This window comes from Rhamphochromis longiceps, linkage group LG2 (assembly GCF_057381845.1).
Source record: "Rhamphochromis longiceps isolate RC_006_pf linkage group LG2, R_longiceps_female_GT1.1, whole genome shotgun sequence".
In the NCBI taxonomy this organism is placed as follows: domain Eukaryota; kingdom Metazoa; phylum Chordata; class Actinopteri; order Cichliformes; family Cichlidae; genus Rhamphochromis; species Rhamphochromis longiceps.
The window spans coordinates 40,459,773-40,481,158 of record NC_140558.1 but is presented as its reverse complement, the minus strand read 5'-3'; the positions used below and the strand labels follow the sequence as shown (position 1 = coordinate 40,481,158).

At 41.6% G+C, this 21,386-nt stretch overlaps 1 protein-coding gene across 8 annotated transcripts in view; it reads left to right on the top strand.

Moving 5' to 3' along the window:
* diaph2 (diaphanous-related formin 2) overlaps positions 1-21,386 on the top strand; it is a 378,860-nt gene that overhangs the window by 77,097 nt on the left and 280,377 nt on the right. The gene's annotated exons all lie outside the window — the stretch shown is intronic.

Genomic DNA, 21,386 nt, shown 5'->3' with positions numbered 1-21,386 from the left:
AAGTTCTTACAAACTTCACAGAGCGGGGTGGTCTGTTTGACGTTTGGCTTTCCAAAACCATTCCATTTCCACGTTGCTAAAGAAATACGACTACGTTCTTATTTTCATGTTTCGTTGTCCTGAGTTGATCCTGAAATTATTATGTTAAACGGTAAATTTCACACATGGAATTTGTAATATATCAGAAAAGCCTCACTTTGAAGTGAGTCGAGTATTTATTGCTTTACTGTCAAAATTACTGTCAAAATATTTCACCGTTTGTGATTATGCTTGTCGTCTGGGTTATTTTGCTGTTTGGCCGTCAATAAATAAGTGCAGCCAGAATTAAACAGCCATTAATTCTGCCCCGTGTTCCTTTAATCTCAAATGAGCAAATCTGTCCTTGTTTCCTGTGAACAAACAACTGTAGTGGATGCACCTTGAAGGTCAAGTCCCGTACTCTAATTAATTGGCCTGGATGTTTCTGATAGTGTTGCCAGGGCAGAGATCTTGCAACATTAATATTCACTCTTGTTTATGTGCTGCTGTATTGTTTTTTTTCCCTCTGCTTATTATTGTCACCTCATTCAAACAGAACCTAAGCTGAAAAATCCCCATAGGATAGTTGTCAATTACTTAATTGTTCCGACGTGGGTGTCTCCATTACGGAGTCCAGGTGCATTCTCGGGGTCCCACTTGGGAGGCAGCATTCACTACACTCATGCCGCCAGTGAGCCCTTACCAGGGGAAATAGAGGAGCGCTCTCACAGATCCTGGGGATTCAGGAAGTTTTCATTAAACATGCCAAACGTTGTCGATTTGAAAACACAAAGAATGGAGACAGGATGAAAGGGTCCTTACTTTTGATTGAGGCATGCACTTGATGATAAATTACTTCAGCTTTTTAAATCCTCTTGCTTGTTGGATAATGATAGCTTTTTAGCTAAAGCACACATCGAACTCACCGCTCCCATAATTCTTAGAAACTCTTAAAGAGCTTCACACCTCAGTGCCTGTGTGCATTTGTTGTATTTTACCAAACAGGGCCAATTGTGTGCATTTACAATGCGATAAACCTCATTATGTCTGCCCACTAACCAGTTGCGCATTATCTGGAATGGTTTATGGGGCTTATACAGGCCAATTTACCACAGCGCTTGGTTCCATTGTTGGTCCATGAATGTGATGCTTGTCTTAGCCTGACTGAGCTAATGTTACTCCTGCTTAGAATGAGGATGCTCTCTTCCTTTTCACTCTTTGTATTTAGGCGATTAAACCCCGGGGATTTTGCATCCACAGTGGGACATTATTGCCGTCACTGGTGCATGGCAAGTTGAATGCACCTTTTTGCATGTTAATCATTCAAGTCCTGCACTTCCGTGTGTTAGGAGAAATATCCCATTAAGTAACTTGAAAATCCAAGCGAAAGCTACTGTTTATTTTAGAGACAAATGTTTATGGAAGTTAAAAATTTCCATGCTTGCAAAGTTTGTTATGCTTTTATTTGAGGATCCCAAGTTTAAAAAATGAAATTTCTCAAGATATTGGGTTTGTATTTTCAGAGAAATCTGAGCATTAGAAAGACATTTTTAGTTTCTTAAAATGAAGTCACAACTTAGTCTCCTTTTCTGATTACTGATCAGTTTAATCATCATGTGCAGTTTGCCTTGACCAGGAACTAAAATGTTGTCTCAAACACGAAGATACAATGCAATTTCTGCATTCCTTCAGTCGCTCTAATTGATGTCTAGTCAATATATATTTCAAAAATCAGTGTTCTGTGACCTGACATTTTCTGCCTACACATACTGACATGTTCAAACAACATCGCTGCTTTCGTGGAACCCACTAGTTCAGCTTTTTTTGTGGTCAGAAAGAACAGATGCAACATTACAAAACATCAAGTTGGCTTGTATATATCATTATTTCTTCTAATAAGAATTTGAATATTAACAAGTAAATACATAAAAGTAGTTGCTGTTACTTGCTGTGCCTCTTGTACCACATGTGGAGAGAAGTGAGAAGAGAGGCTGTTTATTTCAGTAATAACAGTAATACACTGTACTAATCTGTCCTCCTGTGCGAAAATAAGTACATCTTTATCTTTTGAATGCTATGGTTAATGTATTAGTTAACTATTTTATTTTTTAACAAAGATGGAAATGAAGCTGGGAAAGAGTAGAATGCATGCTGGTATTGTTATTGTAGCAGATCTGTGATAAATCACCCACATGCACGAATCATACATCAATAATAGCCTAATTTTATGCATGATCAGTGGTGAAGACTCAGAAAAATTCAATTGCATGAAAAACATTGTCAATATTTTGGAGACACAAAATCATTTTTACTAGGGAAATCATATTTTACTAATAGGGGACAAACTAATTGTGGTTTACCTGCAAATAACACCTTTCTGACGTGGCATGCCTGATCATTCGTAGAAAAAACATAAAAAAAGAAGAAGAAACTACACTCAACAAAAATATAAACGCAACACCTTTGTTACTGCTCCCATTCCCCATGGGATGGACGTAGAGACCTAAAATTCATTCCAGATACACAATATAACCATCCCTCCCAAACAGTGGTCACAAATCAGTCCAAATGTGTGGTAGTGGGCACATCTGCCATATTGAGATAATCCATCCCACCTCACAGGTGTGCCACATCAGGATGCTGATCTGACATCATGAGTAGTGCACAGGTGTACCTCAGACTGCCCACAACAAAAGGCCACCCTGGAATGTGCAGTTTTGTCTCACAGCAAAATGCCACAGATGCCACAAGCAATGAGGGAGCGTGCAATTGGCATGCTGACAGCAGGAATGTCAACCTGATCTGTCGCCCGTGCATTGAATGTTCATTTCTCAACCATAAGCCGTCTCCACAGGCGTTTCAGAGAATATGGCAGCACATCCAACCGGCCTCACAACCGCAGACCTCGTGTAACCACACCAGCCCAGGACCTCCACGTCCAGCAGGTTCACCTCCAAGATCGTCTGAGACCAGCCACCCAGACAGCTGCTGGAACAATTGGTTTGCACAACCAAACAATTTCTGCACAAACTGTCAGAAACCGTCTCAGGGACGCTCAACTGCATGCCCGTCGTCCTCATCGGGGTCTTGACCTGACTCCAGCTCGTCGCCGTAACAGACTTGTGTGGGCAAATGCTCACATTCGATGGCGTCTGGCACGTTGGAGAGGTGTGCGCTTCACGGATGAATCATGGTTCACATTGTTCAGGGCAGATGGCAGCTGAGAATGTCCCAGTTCTTGCATGGCCAGCATACTCACCGGACATGTCACCCATTGAGCAGGTTCGGGATGTGCTTGACCGGCGTATACGACAACGTGCACCAGTTCCCACGAATATCCAACAACCTCGCACAGCCATTGAAGTGGAGTGGACCAACATTCCACAGGCCACAATTGACAATCTGATAGACTCCATGCGACGATGTGTTGCACTGCATGAGGCAAATGGTGGTCACACCAGATACTGACCGGTTCTGGGTCCCCAGACCCCCAATAGCGCAAAAAACTGCACATTCCAGGGTGGCCTTTTGTTGTGGGCAGTCTGAGGTACACCTGTGCACTACTCATGATGTCAGATCAGCATCCTGATGTGGCACACCTGTGAGGTGGGATGGATTATCTCAATATAGCAGATGTGCCCACTACCACACATTTGGACTGATTTGTGACCACTGTTTGGGAGGGATGGTTATATTGTGTATCTGGAATGAATTTTAGGTCTCTACGTCCATCCCATGGGGAATGGGAGCAGTAACAAAGGTGTTGCGTTTATATTTTTGTTGAGTGTACTTTCCGTGTCACAGTTTACCCCTACTGACTGTCTATAACAGAGCAGGATAGTGAAAAGTTAGATCTGTAAAAGTCACATTAAGGGTTTCTCGATAAACCCACATATCATGATATCAACACAAATAGTCCTCAAATTATAGTACTCGTGTTTTCACTGATGAAAACATTTGATAATCTAGTGTCCCTGTTTACAGCAGCAATGACAACTGAACCTGTATTCTTGTTTATCTGTCTGCCCTGTTCCCACCGCTCCTAACATCCCTCCAAACAAAAATTCCATTATTGTGACAACTCTCTGAGGTGTTTGTGGAGGCAGTGACAGGCAAGTCATACTCACTCGCCACATTTCTCTTGAAACCTAATCTCAAACATGGCCTTGTTCACCCACTGATAGGCAGATAAAGGTGGAAAAGGCTGCCGATACACTTGCTGTCAGCAGCTCCGCCTGGAATATGTCTTCTCTCATTAATATTGACTCTGCGCTTTGGTTTTATAGTATCTTGCAAGTGACCCATGAAAGATGAACTGGAGGCAGGCCTCGACGCTCAGTAGCCGATGATTGCAGCAGGAACGTCATCGCTACACCAGCTAACGTTAGCTCTAAATGGTGTTGCTCCACATAAAGTCGTGTGTATAGGCAGAAGAACTCAGGGGCAATTTAATATTTGTGGGTATTGATCGCGGACCCTGTAATGTAATTTCACCATCCTTTTTCCTCTTAGCAAATATTGGGGTTAAAAGGGGACCGTCACCCATCGTAAATCCTCTTCCGTTTCCCATCTGTTTCCTCTTCATAGCTCTCTCTCTCTTTCTGAATATCTTTTCCTCTCCCTGTCTCCTGTTGCCCATTGGGCAAGGGCCCAGAGGAGTAGAGTTCTTTGGCTGATGGAATTTTATAGTTAGCTTTTTGGCAGACTCCTTCATTTCAATTCTATCCTTGTCACTCTTCTGGCGGCCCAGAAAGCTGTCTGTATGGAAAAATCATAAAATCCTGTCTCTGTCACCAGGCAAATTTAGATAACTAATTTTCAGATCAAATTATAAATCTTTTAACTTGGCTGCCTGTCTGACTGACTGGCTGGCAGAGAGTAGCCCACTGAGCAGAAGTTTGAGCAATCTTTGCCTACTCATCATTCCCTTGGAGGAGGCATATCAGTCTGTAGTGGCTGGCAGGGGTAGTGGGACCAGACAGAGTTACGGTCAGCTAAACCAAATGGAATGAAATGAATCAGTGAGTGATTCTCGGGCAAGTAATATGTTCATGTTCTATTACACACTGACATGATTGGAAGTCAGATACCAGGAAGTCGTGCTACTCATCTGGAATGTTGTTGAAATCATGCTGCGTGTGTATCACAAGTGACACCACTGGAGGAGAAACTACCACGGCGTCCTTGTATAGTCAACTAAATCCAAGCACACACACACAAAACAATAAGAAAAAAACTACAATTTCACTGTTTTGGGTTAAATATAGATCTTGAGGTGAGTGCTGCACATGCAAATACAGCTCAGCTGTTCATTTATCTGTGTGTAGTTGCAGATATCAGCTGGTAAAATCTTTTAGACCTGTTATATCTTTACAATATTACCCTGGATTTGTCATCATTTCTTGAAAAGCACACTTTCATGTTGTTGTCTAGTGTAAGATACCACTGTAGGACTCGGTAGATAACAAACTTGAGACAATTACTTTATTCACATTTACTTTTTCTTTTTCTCTTTTTTTGTTGTGTTGTAACTCAAGCACACCCCTTTCTTTTGCAGAAGTGCACCTTCACCCCTGCTTAAAAGATCAAACTCACTTACTGTTTAGTGTTGCTGGTATAAAAATTGAACAAAAAAGAGAGCCTTAGGTCAACAACATATATCTAGAGGAAGTAAAAGTCTGAAGTTTTCCATCTGCGACTCTGTGGGAGTTTTATTAACGGTTGCCTTTGTCTTGAATTTGCTCTTAGAATGTCTCACCCACTTCCAGCAGCACGTGGCTCTTGGCAATCAGCCTCGGCTCTCTGTTACTTTCCTCATACCTGCCGTGTAGGTCCATGAGGCATGCAAATCTGCTGGCACAGTGGTGCCGTGGTGTCGGATCTATTGAGATAGGCTTTATGGTTAATATCACCTGCTGGTCAGGGCCTTATTCCTGTACCGCATAAAACCGCTTCCTCCACTACCCAGTCAAGTGCTCATGCACATCCATAACTTTCACTCAAAATTTCCATTGAAAAGACTACCTAGACTGTCTCTTAATTTGTCACTGTACATAACACTATGTCAGTAGTATTATGCTGCTGCTGACAAGCTGTAATCACTGATAAAATGTTGGCCAGTATTGTTTTTTCTGTGTGATCACAAATTAAATAAATAAAATAATTTTTGTTCTATTTAAAGGCAGAAAAATTCCCTTAGAAAAAAAAAAGAAAATGATGCCTTGAATTTAAGTAGCTCTTTTTTTGCTAAGTTAATAAATGATTGCGTTAAATAATCAAGATTACAGTATAATTTCTTTCATAGCCAAGCACGTGCACCTTATTGCTTTATTGTAGAAAATCCTAGTTCACTAGGACTGAAAATGAAACCCTTTTACTTTCACTGAAGTCTCCTTATGTTGCCATCCACCATACCTCACCCTTTTTTTCCTCTTCTCATGCTCCGTTGCCTGGTTCGCTCGTATAACATACAGCATGTAATACTTGAAGTCATTCAAGCACGTTTTTTTCTTGATGATGCTGTGTGTGGCGGTACTACCATATAAAGCTTTTTAGATGAACTGTCTTTGGAATGGCAATAGGTTTATCCACGAAAAAAAAAAATACATCACACACGCACATGTGCGGAAGGAATTTCTGCCTGCCTCCGCTTTGAAGCCGCCATGCTAGAGCTGCCTGTGCGTTACTAAATCCCATTCTTAAAGAGCGCTTTACCCCCCACGTTTGAGAGGCCCTTGGCATTGGCAGAGAACACACACAAAGGCGCATGCACAAACACAATCTGCATGCCTGATGCAATGTTCAGTCACTTGAGCAAACAGACACATTATGGTACATGAAACAGCACTGCAGTGTGCTCTTATTAGTGAAATGGTACTTACACACTTGCTCAGTTCCTCTTCATAGGTCATTTACTGTATACAACACTGGAAGGGGCAGTTTAAGTTTGATTTGCTACATTGCTGAACTATTGTGAGTATTGCCTCATTTTGATTTTTTCTTTCCTTTTCCTATTGCTCTTCGAAGACCTATGTATGACAGCAGGAGCTTTCCCGATGAAGGTCCGTCTAAAGCTAAGGTTTTGAGAGAGAAAAGATGATGATCAGAGAGAGAAGGGTACAGGGGGATAGATGAAGGGATGAAGGAAGGCTGTGGCCCCGTGAGGCACCTGGAGCTGTGGTGTTACTGAGAAATATGGTGTGTGTGTGTATCTGAAATCCTACTGGATAGCCTTTGGCACAGTCTGCCGTGTTTGTTACATGCAGTCCTTATGTGAAAAATCACCTTCACCCACTGGAGGAAGCCCGATCTCTGGTGCCAAAGCTTTTTCAGCATAGTTTTCCTGTTGCATAAGAAAAGCAAAGTTCAAATGGAAGTTGCAGTAGCAATTCAGAGATCTGAACTGGATACATTTGGAAGGAAAATGTATCCTGCATGTGTTTGGCATGCATATCGTCCTGATCCTGATCTTCATGTTTGAACTCAGTATTTCTGAGCCGTCTACATTTTTTTTCTCCATAGGTTTGCTCGCATTACCATGTCTTCCAGGCACAGCTAACGTCTCCTGGTACTGAACCTTTAGACTTTGATATTTTCAGTAGCCTCCCCCACCTCCCAGTATCTTGCTAACCCCTTGTTGGTAGAGTGGAATTTGAATAAACTAAGAGAAAGCAGTCTCTCCGTGTGTTCTGTTATATTTCAGCATGAACACACCCTGGGCAGCATCTTTAACCATAGTACTCCTCTGTGACCTGCCAGGATCAACAGGGAGGAGTGCAGAGATGGAACGAAGGCACGGAGGAAGAGATGTCATTACCAGGCTGTACTCCAGGGTTTAGCAGTTCACTGCAAAGGTTAACTGGTCTCACTGCTTGATATTAGTCGGCATGGCTATCATTTCCCAGGATATTTTTGGCATCCTGATATTCTCAGTGGTCTTCTTTCAATTGTCATTCAAAAGGTGGCCAATGGAGGCGACCCGCTGTGCTGAATCGAGTAGTGAAGAAGTTCCATATGCACCCATCTGTTGATGTCTATTCTTATGAGACTCTGATATCTTCATTTCCTTCTTAACACAAGAGATCACTTGTGAGTGGCTGCAGAAAAAAAAAGCAAGGGTCTCTTTTGAGGGAATAGGTCTAGAAATAATATTACATTCTTACAGCAATAATAATAAAACTCTCCATCTTTCTTTTATGACTCTGCAGTGAGTGAGTTGTTTCTGCATCTCAGTACTGAATAGAGAATAGGCAGGGAAGGCAGCACACAAAGCAGAGAGGCAGGGGCACTGGTCTTTGATGAATGTCTCTATCTCCAGGCATTAGGTGTTCTATTTTTCATAGCCGGCCCTTCGGCCATGCTGGAGCGCTTGGGCCTCACATGCGCATTTGTGCAAGGTGCCACAATCCTGAGAGGTAGTGACTAATCCAGGCCTTCTACCTGGGGACGAAAGTGGCTGCTACCAGCACAGCCGAAAGGTCACACCTGTCAGACGTGGGGGGAAAACAGGCCAAAAAAGGAAGGCGGCACTGTAGTGGTCTCTGCTTGAGAAGCTACAGTGTCTTCAACGTGTCTCGAGTTCACCTTGCAGACACATGTCCAGCAGATGCACTGACCAAGATGGAAATACTGTGTGCATATGACAAGGCTGTTACCTATTCTCTTACTTCATAACAGAGTCTTACTGGGTATGTTTTTCTTTTCTTTTTGGACAGGTGAAGTTTTTCAATAATTAAACCAAGGTTGAAGTTTGTGTTCACTGTTCAGGGATTTCTTTTTAATATCTCTGTAATAAATCATTTGCTAATTGATTTATTTACTATAGATGTGCAAGTTAGCAGTGGATGCAGATATCATTTTGATTAAATGTCTGATTTGTATATCGAGACCACACATTTGCTGCCAGATAAAGACATGCAAGCTCTCTTCTAACTAAAGCTTTGCAATCCACTTTCTGCTTTTTGAATGTAGTGTTGCAGTGTTGACATTTAACCAATGTTCTTGGCGCATGGGAGACGCCATTGCACCTCACCATCAGCTAGGCAGCATGCCATGCTTGGGACATCAGCCTCAATTCAACAGGCAAATTAATCTTGCTTTGTTGGAGTAGTCAAGCCCAGCCTAGGAGAGAGTTCGTTTAGCTGCTACTCTGCTGATGCAAGTGCTTTCTCTCGAGTTTAGAGCCTTCATTTATGGGCTGTTAAAGATCTCTCCATCTGTTATTAGGCAGGACCTGAACACAGATGCTTTGATGAATAGGTGTTTCTACTGCTATTGAATGGGCTGCAGACTCTCAATGGAGACAAAGTAATAGCGTGGATATCAGAAGAAGTAGTTTTTGTTTCCTGAGTCTTCAGTGTAAATTTGCAAAGTTTCCAGTCTTACTTGATTACCGTGGGAGGGGGCTAGGTTTGGGATGTAAGTGGAGGAAATCAGAGTGGAACTGCATTGCTTTTGCTTTCTCTGCAAATTTATTTTGATATATTTTCTATTTACATGCACACAAACATCAATTCAAAGACCCAACGCCGAGCGCACACACACATTCACATTCACCTTCTCCACACATAGTTGTTGTGTTCCACTTTCAGTACAGATCCTCTCTCTCACCCTTATCTGTTAGCTGTGCTGTCTGTGTGATGAGAAGATAATCTCTCAGTATGGGTTTTTCATGGGAAGATATTTCATAGATCATGTTTTTCTTCTGATGGGGTAGCACCAGACAATTTGAAATCCTATTTATCTAGCTAACAGGGAAGGGGAGAGGAAATGTATCTGTGGTTATTAGAGATGATACAACCCCAATGCAGACATGAGAGGGAGATCAAAGCTGAATCCGACGTACCCAACCCACTGCTTCGAGGTTTGGAAAATGCCGAGCTTTTTTCTTGCTTTGTCAGTTTGAGTGCATGTGTTATTTTTGGTGTTTTGTTGTTGTTTTTTTTGCTTGGTTTTTTTTGGTGTGTACATTCCTGTGTTTACCTGGTCAGAGCTCAGTCTGTTCCCATTTTAAATCCGTCCAAGTTTAGGGTCAGCACTGCAAACACAAACATTAACACAAATACAAACACACTTGCATACCTCCCACTCTGCTTCTGGCAAGGCCCATCTCCATTCTCCTAGGACTGTCATTGTCATAAATCATGCTTGTCCCCTCCATCATAATCTGCCCGCTGAACCTGTGTAGGGATTGGACATCATTAATGTCCCTGCCAAATCATTTTTACCTGTGCCCAGTTTTTTGTCCCATTCATTCTGCCTATTTTCTCCCTCTCTTTTATTTATTGCACATTCTTGAAAGTTTGTTCTCAGGTTGGAGAAATGACTAGAAAATGATGGTCTGTGGGTTTTGTGTGCTTTGCTGATAAGAATGCAGAATATTTCAGTAGCAGAGATTACGCACGGGTATGCATGTGTTAAGCTAATCAAGATAGACCCATCAACCTTTACTTAGTACAAGCTGCATAAAACGTAGTACATCCTTATTTCTCATTCAGAGTTAGGGAGTGAGATGGAGGCCCCCACTTTGTATATGCAATTAGGATTTTATTGTGTAAACTTTTTCTTTTGTTTCACACAAGCTGTGTAGATGAATGTGGGCAAGTCTATAGCACCAGTAAAACACAAGACTGTGAACTTTGGGTGATCCAGAGGTTTGGATCACCAGTCTGGCACCCATCAGTAGCAGAAGCGTAGGGCTAAGGCCAAGCCGGCAGAGCTTGATTAATTTCACACAGTGACAAAGACACAAAAGGCCAACAGCAGGCGGTAAAAGGCCAAAGCAAAACTACACTCACTAACATGAGAGAAACTAAGCTGGAACCAGGCAGTCTGCACTGTTACACATACCTCAGCAAATACAGTAATACAACATTTCATAGTCTCTGGTCTCTGCCTATGTGTGTGTGTACTATTGCTGGATTACAGAGTGACCCTTTGTGAGTCAGCATACATGCCCGAGTGTATTAGAAATATTTATTATCATTCTTTAAGCTCTATATAAACTTCTCAGGTCCAAATCATGTGAGGTAAAACAATGCTCTGTGGCTTGTCTGGTTCTTATTGCTTGCTTTGTAGCTCTCTATTAGCTTTCAGGCTTAGTCATGCATCCTCATAATGGCTAGACACCTTAAACCCACTTCTCTCTCCGGATGAATGTTTTGCTGATGATCTGTTGCCTCACGTTGTGTCTACACACATAATCTCTTGCAACTTTTGAAGTGAACAAAAGGTAATTGAAGTGTTGTTTATTCTTAGAACTGGGGTTGTTATTCAGCTGAATCTCTTCGGAAAGCATTGGAGAAAAGATGAATATCACACTAACGTGGACCTTTTGCCCCCATATTGTGCTTGTCCTATGTATGATTTATCGAGATTAGTCCCTTATGGAGAGGATCATCGAAAAAGGACAGAGGTGTGTTAAACAGGTCACACATTGGAAACCAGCATCAGTGCTCCTTCTCATTTATTAATAGTGTCAGCGTTGTTTCTCTTCCTTCAGACTTTTTTTGTAGTCCTTTTCCAAACTTTTAGTCAGTAGTTGCAGCTCTTGGCTTCACACCCGAGGTCCCAGAGCTAGATACAAGAGCACAAAGTACAGAGTTCATTAGGCCTTCACATTGCAATCAATGCAGCAGAGACAACAGTGAAAACCTAAATTAGATCCTGTGTGACTTTAGCTGCTTAACTGCTCAGTTGTTAACCCCATCCGCCACAACAGTGGGAGCACATGAGTGGGAAACAAATGACAAGAAGGCTTATTGCATCTTTCAAGGTTTTTTCTTCCTGTCATTATTTGACACTTTATGTAACTGTGGAAATTTGTCCACTTTGTCACCTCATCTACATGCAAAATACCCCGCGTCTTCGTGCTTTCGGGAAACTTTTGGGACAATATTGAGCCACCTGCTGACCTTGAATTGATTGGTGAGTGGTTGGAGTGTAGTACATTATCTTGAAAGCAGTGTGGGTGAGTCACTGCAAGGGCTTATTTTTAGTTTGAGCTAATGGAGAAAAAAATCCATAAGTCTCTGTAATGATCTTATTGATGGAATTTCAACTCACAAAACCCAGTCCATCAGTTGTCTTTTATCCATTTCATCACCTTTTGTTAACATTCGCTCAGTAGCTGGACAACTTAGGCGGATTAGGGGAAAAAGCTCACAAGCATATATAATGCATTGCAATGAGAATGTAAATGGATCAAGCACATCATTTCTTGCTAATTCAAGTAAAACTGTGCAGAAGCTATAGCTTCTAGCTGTAATGTTTATTAGCAAGTTTAGGTCCAGTCACAGTTTTTCCAGATTTTTCCAATAGTTTTTACATTACTCACAAACAGATTTAGAATTTTTAGATTTTATGAAATGCAAATATTGTGTATCTAATTATACACTCAACAAAAATATAAACGCAACACCTTTGTTACTGCTCCCATTCCCCATGGGATGGACGTAGAGACCTAAAATTCATTCCAGATACACAATATAACCGTCCCTCCCAAACAGTGGTCACAAATCAGTCCAAATGTGTGGTAGTGGGCACATCTGCTATATTGAGATAATCCATCCCACCTCACAGGTGTGCCACATCAGGATGCTGATCTGACATCATGAGTAGTGCACAGGTGTACCTCAGACTGCCCACAACAAAAGGCCACCCTGGAATGTGCAGTTTTTTGCGCTATTGGGGGTCTGGGGACCCAGAACCGGTCAGTATCTGGTGTGACCACCATTTGCCTCATGCAGTGCAACACATCGTCGCATGGAGTCTATCAGATTGTCAATTGTGGCCTGTGGAATGTTGGTCCACTCCACTTCAATGGCTGTGCGAGGTTGTTGGATATTCGTGGGAACTGGTACACGCTGTCGTATACGCCGGTCAAGCACATCCCGAACATGCTCAATGGGTGACATGTCCGGTGAGTATGCTGGCCATGCAAGAACTGGGACATTCTCAGCTGCCATCTGCCCTGAACAATGTGAACCATGATTCATCCGTGAAGCGCACACCTCTCCAACGTGCCAGACGCCATCGAATGTGAGCATTTGCCCACACAAGTCTGTTACAGCGACGAGCTGGAGTCAGGTCAAGACCCCGATGAGGACGACGGGCATGCAGTTGAGCGTCCCTGAGACGGTTTCTGACAGTTTGTGCAGAAATTGTTTGGTTGTGCAAACCAATTGTTCCAGCAGCTGTCTGGGTGGCTGGTCTCAGACGATCTTGGAGGTGAACCTGCTGGACGTGGAGGTCCTGGGCTGGTGTGGTTACACGAGGTCTGCGGTTGTGAGGCCGGTTGGATGTGCTGCCATATTCTCTGAAACGCCTGTGGAGACGGCTTATGGTTGAGAAATGAACATTCAATGCACGGGCGACAGATCTGGTTGACATTCCTGCTGTCAGCATGCCAATTTCACGCTCCCTCATTGCTTGTGGCATCTGTGGCATTTTGCTGTGAGACAAAACTGCACATTCCAGGGTGGCCTTTTGTTGTGGGCAGTCTGAGGTACACCTGTGCACTACTCATGATGTCAGATCAGCATCCTGATGTGTCACACCTGTGAGGTGGGATGGATTATCTCAATATAGCAGATGTGCCCACTACCACACATTTGGACTGATTTGTGACCACTGTTTGGGAGGGATGGTTATATTGTGTATCTGGAATGAATTTTAGGTCTCTACGTCCATCCCATGGGGAATGGGAGCAGTAACAAAGGTGTTGCGTTTATATTTTTGTTGAGTGTATTTTGGACTGGTAGATGTGGCACTTGTGGTACTATGAGGCCATTGTCCAAAAGGAAGAAACCTGCAAAGCCAAATGCTCTTTTAGCCATCAAACAATTCCCTTATTATGATAAATAATGGGAAAACTTAAACAGGTATCATCCAGATAATGTAGAAAAGACTAAATAACATGTTGATAACTAAGTTTATTCTCACATTTTGCTTGTTTTTCATGTAAAAAGAAATCACGTCTTTCGTGTACTACACTGCTACAAGTAGATGCGCAACTTAAGACTGCCCTCTCTGTCTAGTATGTATTCAATTTTACTCCCTCTACTTTTCTCACTCTCTTCTACCTGACTTTCAGTGAGCTGGCTGACATCTGCTCCTATCTTCATAGAAGTGTCATTGAAATTCAGTGCAGGCGTGAGCCCTGCAAAGCACAGGGAGAACTGCTTAGGGGAATATTCTGCACCACACACAAACATAACCCAACAAACGTACGTGTGCAAACACGGGCTCTCAAGCATGCACACACTATTGTGTGAGCAGAACCATATTAATGTAAGTGTGCATACACACAAGAACACACAGACATGCAAAAAAAAAAGCTCAAAATTTGTGTTACAAGCTTTCCAGCGGTCCTACTTGTCAGGCATTAATTAACTGTGGCGTCAGTGGCCTTTAGTTAATTATAAATAAAAAAAATTCAAAAAGCAGTGCTGTGTTTAAAAAAAAAAAAAAAAAGGAGAGAGAGCTGAAGTTAACAGAGTAAAATTTGGGTACATTTTTGAAACGAATGCCCACTGTGCATATGGCTGTGTATATATGTGCATTGGGATGTTAAAGTTGTTACAGTACAGCTACAGAAAATCAGTAGGCTAAGGCCAAAGTTCTGATCGAAGGAGTTACAGACATTAAGGTTCCAGGACCTAAAACAGAGGATCATGTAGGCGCTCCAAAACCATACCCGTTTCTGTAGCCATAAACTTCCCACTAATTCCCCAGTGGGGGAAGTTATGTTACAGCCTTCACAATTACTTGCACCAATTCAAACGGTTAACAAAGAACACAATTTATTTGGAGACTGCACAGACAGTAAGGACCACACTGGTGTGAGCTTAAATCAAAGTAATTAAACTTTAAAAGAAATTAAGCTAAAAACTATTAAATCATCATCATATCATCCATATGATGATATCTGACCAAAGCATGGTGTATGGTATAAGAGTTGCATCACGTGTATGTACAGGAGTGTGCAAGGCATCTTCTTTTGACAGTAGTTTAAGGTATAAAGTGTAAGTAAATGGTTCTTGCAAAAATACAAAAAATACAAAATTACATGATCGGGCATGTGCGCATTTTTTCCTTTATTGACAAATTTTTTAATTGAGCTCTTAAGTGTGTAATTTATTCGCTTTAAATATGAAGATTGCTCTGTGCTTGAGTTTTCCCCCTGATCGTGTTTCATTGATTTCTTTTTCTTATTCACATGCAGACATTTAAATTTCATCTTCAAGTTTCCACAGTTCAAAAGGTTACAGTGGTTCACTCGCTTGCTATTATTTGCATAGACTTTTAATGAGTAGTTTCTGGATTTTCCTTTTCATTTAGCCAGTAGTACACTTTGGTTTGAGTTTAACTGATGATCACTGCTTTGCCCCCTGGTGTCAAGTGATGATTAGGAATCCAGCGTTCCTCAACAGAATATTTTTGGGCAACATTTCGCTTCAGTTACCGTAGATGAAAGTTGTCATATTGCAGGTCAAATTTGAGCTTCAGGTGAAAGCCCAGAGTTTGCTGACGTCGCTTATTTTTCGCCCTCACCTTGTTTGTATCAGGAGCACAGCCAGCAGGATCAACATACTTGTGTGTGGTTTCTCCAAAACCTGAGCTGTCTGGTGTGGGTCAAGCGAAGGGTAAAAGTGTGAAAGACAAAGGAAGGAGGTGAGCCACTTAAAAAGGTGATCGCAGTCACCCTTGTTACTATAGCAAAGGTCAAGGTGGAAGTCTCAAAAATAGGTTAGCCTACACCAAAGACTTCTAGTTTAACTTTGGCAAAGTTTATGTGGTGAAAGGTTGCAACATAAGTGCTACAGGATGGAAACTTCATAATTGTTGTTGCAGTAGCACCTTCAAAGAAACTCCCCTGCAACAAAACCCCGCCAGAAACCACAAAAACCCCACACATAGAGCTTTCGATAAATGATTTTATTATTTGTGATATAGTTCCTGGTAGAAACCTTTCATTCACGTGTGCCTATTCCTATATGGTGTGCTGATATCTAAAGATATGTCAGGGTTTTTCTGTAAGCATCAGAGCATCTTGTTTGGAAAATAAAGGCTCGTATATAAAAAAAAGTCCTTTCTTTAATAATAATGGAAAAACTCTAGAGCTCTAATATAAATGTGTATTCAGCCCTATGGTTGAATGGTTTAATGTATATACATTTTTTATATCTGACCTTTCAGTGTATTCATAGAAAGCAAGCCCTACCTCATAAAAATATAGAAGCAGCAAACCATAAGTAATTGAATTACTTTGCCAAACTATTGTGGGCATCTTTGTGTTAAAGGAAAAAAGAGGGGGTGGAGTTATTGTTGCTTCTGCCTTTGTGGGCTCATCCTCTAGACTAGGGCTGGGCCATATGATACCACGGTAATACCGGTGTAATGTTGGGCAACGATAGGAAAATGAAATGCTTTTGTTTACATACGCACATGGCGGCGACGCAGAATGAGGAGGGCGAAAGAGGATCGTTGAATGAAACGATGAACCAGAACTGGTTTGTAAAAATGCTGCAGCTTCAGTGGTGTGGAACTGGTTTAGCTTTCGTCCGTCAGATACACAACAAAGCACTATTTTTGGTAGCGCATGCTAGCGGGCCGTCGTTATTACCGTGTTGTTTGGAAAATACGGCGCACTTAAAATCAATCCTTTGATTTTTCTGAAAGTCGACAGAGCCCCTTATAATCCCGTGTGCCTTATGTATGAACTCTGGTTGTGTTTACTGACCTCGAGACGATTTTATGTACACGGCGCTGGAAAATCTGTCAAATGTTTCAGTACGACTTTGCTAAGCTACGAAGCCGCACCGCTCGATGGATTGTCGGAGCATTACGGCTATCGTAGGCGGAGCCTCGTGGAGTGATACGTACTGTGCTTCAACATAATGTTACCGTATTGTGTGTGTATAACCTCTTTTTAAGTTTTGTGGCTATTATACATGGTTGTGCTGAGGATATTTTGGCCAATTAACACTGGAAATGCCTTTTGGTTAAACTGTCAGCGAGGATTTTGCACTGTTACATTTTATATAACTTTAATGCAAAAACAGCTGCTTGTTTAAGTGAAAATACATTGATGTTTTTTAACTAATAAAGTTGTGGAGTTGTAAAGTATTTTGTCTCGTGTCAATTATATCGTCAGTTACATCGTTACCGCACATTTTCAAATGTATATCGTGATAAATATTTCTGGTCATATCGCCCTGCTCTACTCTAGACTGTGGTGATCAGCACAGAAATGCAGAAACACCTCGATGCCTTGGCCACAGACCAGAGTTTAATAAATAAACTCTGCAATGCTTTTTTTAACCAACCCAATACTGCATTGTTGCTTTTTTCTTCTTGTGTTTTCTGTTTCTTCTCAGTCTGCTACTGTTTTGTAGTGAACTTGTCTTGTCTGGACACAAAGATATTAGACACAAAGACAAGCTATTGACTTGATTATTGAAAGAATGTTGTAGGCCTAATTGTGTCCGTGTTATCACCAGGTTGTAGTTGCCCAGACGTAGGAGAATAAAGCTGCCTGATTTTGTTTTCTGACCACAACAGGCAGAAGATGGAGAGTGAAAATAAATAAAAGAGGAGAAAAGCCCCTGGTGTGTACAGATAAACACATATTTCTTTGTAGCTTTTACCCACGTTTCAAAAAACACCTGACTTTGGATGGAGTAAGATAGCAAGGGAAAAGAATAAATATGGGAAGAGGAAAAAAAAGGCAGAATTGTAGATGGATGAGAGGAAGAGATGAAATACTTGGCCACATGGTCTGGGGGGAAATCCCCACCTGTGCTGGGAGCCCTGCGCCCTGGTGGCTAGATGAAATGTCTTATCTGTCGGCACCAGAACTCTGTCCTTTAAGTAGGGCTAGGGAAAAGTCATTGTCCAGCCAACCAGCATCTCAACTGATCCGTGTTCCTGTTGACCTTTACTGTGACTGCTGTCACACTCACATGCCAAACTTTAGATTGTGTTAAATGTTGAATTTCTCATTTATTAAGTGCAGAATCTTCCACACTGGTCACTTTGCGATTGTTTTGTTAGAACTTATTTTCTTTGGCGGTTGAGTCATCAGCATTATTCATAGGTCATGTTTTTAATTATAAGAAAAAAAGGTGAGACATGAGACACTTTTTCTACCTGTCGGTAGACTGTGTATCCATTCTTGTGGTATCTTTTCTCTATAACTAATACAACTAATTTATCAACTCCTAATGAACAGGAAATTAAGTTATAACATAGCTGTCGTGCTGCTTCATATGCACTAATTGCTCAGATTCTATCTTTATTATTGTATTATTTTTACATAGAGCAGTAGGATGTGCTAGTAATTTTCATTTATTAGACATAAAGAAGCACTAATTGTTTCTTCCCTCTCTTTCTTTCTTTGTTTTTTGTGATTGATGTCTTGATTTTTGGAGGTTAGAGTGGGGACAATATGCTTTATTATGTTTTGATTTAGACCTGCCCTGGTCCACTTCAGAATAGCCTTAATGTGTAACACAGGTCTATCTAGTTATTCTGCATTTCTTTAAAATAATCTCACGCACCCATATTGTAAATGTATTTGTATTTGTATAGCGCTTTTACTAGTCCCCCAAAGCACTTTACACACCCAGTCACACACTGGTGGAGGCAAGCTACAGTTGTAGCCTGGGGCAGACTGACAGAAGCGAGGCTGCCACCAGTAGGCGGTAGGTGAAGCGTCTTGCCCAAGGACACAACGACCGAGACTGTCCGAGCCGGGGCTCGAACCGGCGACCTTCCGATTACAAGACGAACTGCCAACTCTTGAGCCACGATCGCCCTGTTGTACATTTTGCTTATCTGCTACTGTGGGAACTTTAAAGCGCTCTTTGTGGGAATGTTCTGAAGTGTTCTCGTTTTGGTGCAAAGCAATGCACATCCTGTCAGTGCTGACAAATACAAATTTTACTGTTGATCTGTTGATTCAGTATTACATCTTCTATTAGATGACTCCAGGTTTTCAATAATAGCGAAAAATTATGATTGCCAGGCATAACCGCTGCCAAAACACTGGTGGTTCAGAGGTGGCTTCCACCACATGACCTGTCAGTGAAACACTTGTTATGCATCTTGTTGGATCTTTTGTAGCTAGAATCATCCTCAGCTAGAGTTAATCATGCGAAACCCTCAACTTTCCAAAATGGCTAAATGGAATTAGATATATTTATATGTATTTATTCTTTCTTTACTTTATTCTTTGTAACTCCTTGGTTTGTTGTGGGTTTCTCTTTATTTATTCCTTTGATTTGCATCGTCTTGTGTTATTTTGTGGTCATGGCTGCATCATGATGTGTCAGTAGGGTGAGTGTGGTTGGATGGGAATGGGCGATGAGTGGTTAATAGTAAGGGGTAAAGATTGCATTGAAAAAATACTCCCACAATCTTTGGCAACAAATTGAATGATAATCTGTTTTTGTCAAAGATATTTGACAATATGAACTCCATAGGCTACTTTGTGAACTTATCTTGTAGTGATCATTAAAAATCTATTATCATTTTGGACATTGCATCCACGCTTTAAATTCTTATTTCATCCAGTTTTGCTTTTTGAAAAGTCCTCACATTTCAAACTAATCATCTCCTTCTCCTGTCCTTCCTTCTTGCATCTTTTGAATCTTTCTTTCTTTCTGACAAGGAGGTTATCACACATTAAGCGTTTGTCTTCAAACGCACCAACTGTAACAGTAGCTGGCAGACAGATTGTGTGCCAGCCTGTAGAAAAGTAATCTACATTTGAAATTACCTGTCACTTCAAAAAAAAAAAAAAAGCAGCTCCATTTATGTTCTTCCCTTCTGTGGCACTAGATAGATGCTAAAGTACCATGACCGCAACTTTATTGATATCTGCACGCATGAACGCATGGCAGGCATGTGTTTAACGTGTGCAGGTGCGTCCACGGGGTGACATTACTTTCTGATTTGTTGAGTGTGTATCTCTGTGGCACCAGCTGGCAAAATCTCCAGGCTGTAGCACATGAAAAATGAACTTGCTTTGATATTATTATGTATTAACGTGGCTATCAGATTTAATTCTTCCTTAATCAAAGGTGTCAGAATGCTCTAACCCCTGGTTATGAGGGCCAAAGATCAGTTCACAAAATGATGATAATGCTGTTAAAAGGAAATAATGAAGAGTATACGATAGACTTATGTTGTAAGTATGTCGATTTCTTTCTAAACAGTAAAAGAAGTAGTATTTGAAGAAGTCTCCAAACATGATTTTCTTAAGGTTTTTGTGTGATTGTACCATCATCGTCCTTTTATCTAAATAACAGCTGTTCCAGTTAGGTAAGAGCATGTGTACTTCTCCCAAGTTGTTTTGGTAGATGGTATGTTTTATGAAATTTCATAATACATATTTTAGTTCATCAAATCATCAGAAACGCCAGAAAAAGACATCATTTTTGTCAAATAAGGTAACAAAGGCATTGCCTTTGTACAGAATGATCAAGCTTACTGCCGCATGCCGTCACCCCCAAAGGCCCATTCTGAGCCATACACAAAACCCTGTTGTGCATATGTGCATATGTGTGAGAAAGATAGAGAGGTCGCGCAGCAGACTGAATGACAGAGGCATGTCTGGCCTGGAAGCTATCTCCTAGCACTAACTTCCAGGCGAGACATGTTACTGCTTATGTGGTTTTCCAGTAAGCTGACAAAGAAGCTGAATAATGTATCTATCAGTCTGCCTGAGTGTGTTGAGCACTGGGCACTGAAGAAGCTGCCAGCTTGTTATAAGCTCATTACAGGTGAAGATGACATGTGGAGGTGCAGGCGCCTTGGCATTGTCTCCCTGCCCTGCCCTCGATAGAAGGCACTGCACTCAGTCACTCCCCGTGGCATACAGAAAGGTAGACAGAGGTGATAGAGGAGGAGGGAATGAGCCTCAATGCTCCCCTAACCCCCCAAAATGAAATTGACAGGCTCGGTGAAGTAATTGCTCCCAGCACTATTTTCTTTGGCAGGAAATACTGTTATCGACAAATAGGGGATTCAATAAGCGGCAGGAGATGAGGCTCTAGGCTGTGGTCAAAAGGCTGTGTCTGTCCTCTACTGTAGAGGTGTTCTATCTTTCTGCCCTGCCCTTTCTCCCCGTACTCTCTTTTTGTATCTCTTCCCTAGTTTTTCTTATCACCCTCATACCCCCTGCTTCTTTGACTTTTCATGTCTTACTGCTGCATCACACACCATCTCCCATCCCTCCATTGCTTCCTTTCTGTACGGACTGTTTTTGACAGTTTTGTGCTGTTGACCATTTTTTGAGAACCTGATGGGAGGAAAACTCTATTACCCAGTAGTCAGCAGGTAATCCCCCCTCCTGCTCCTCAGAT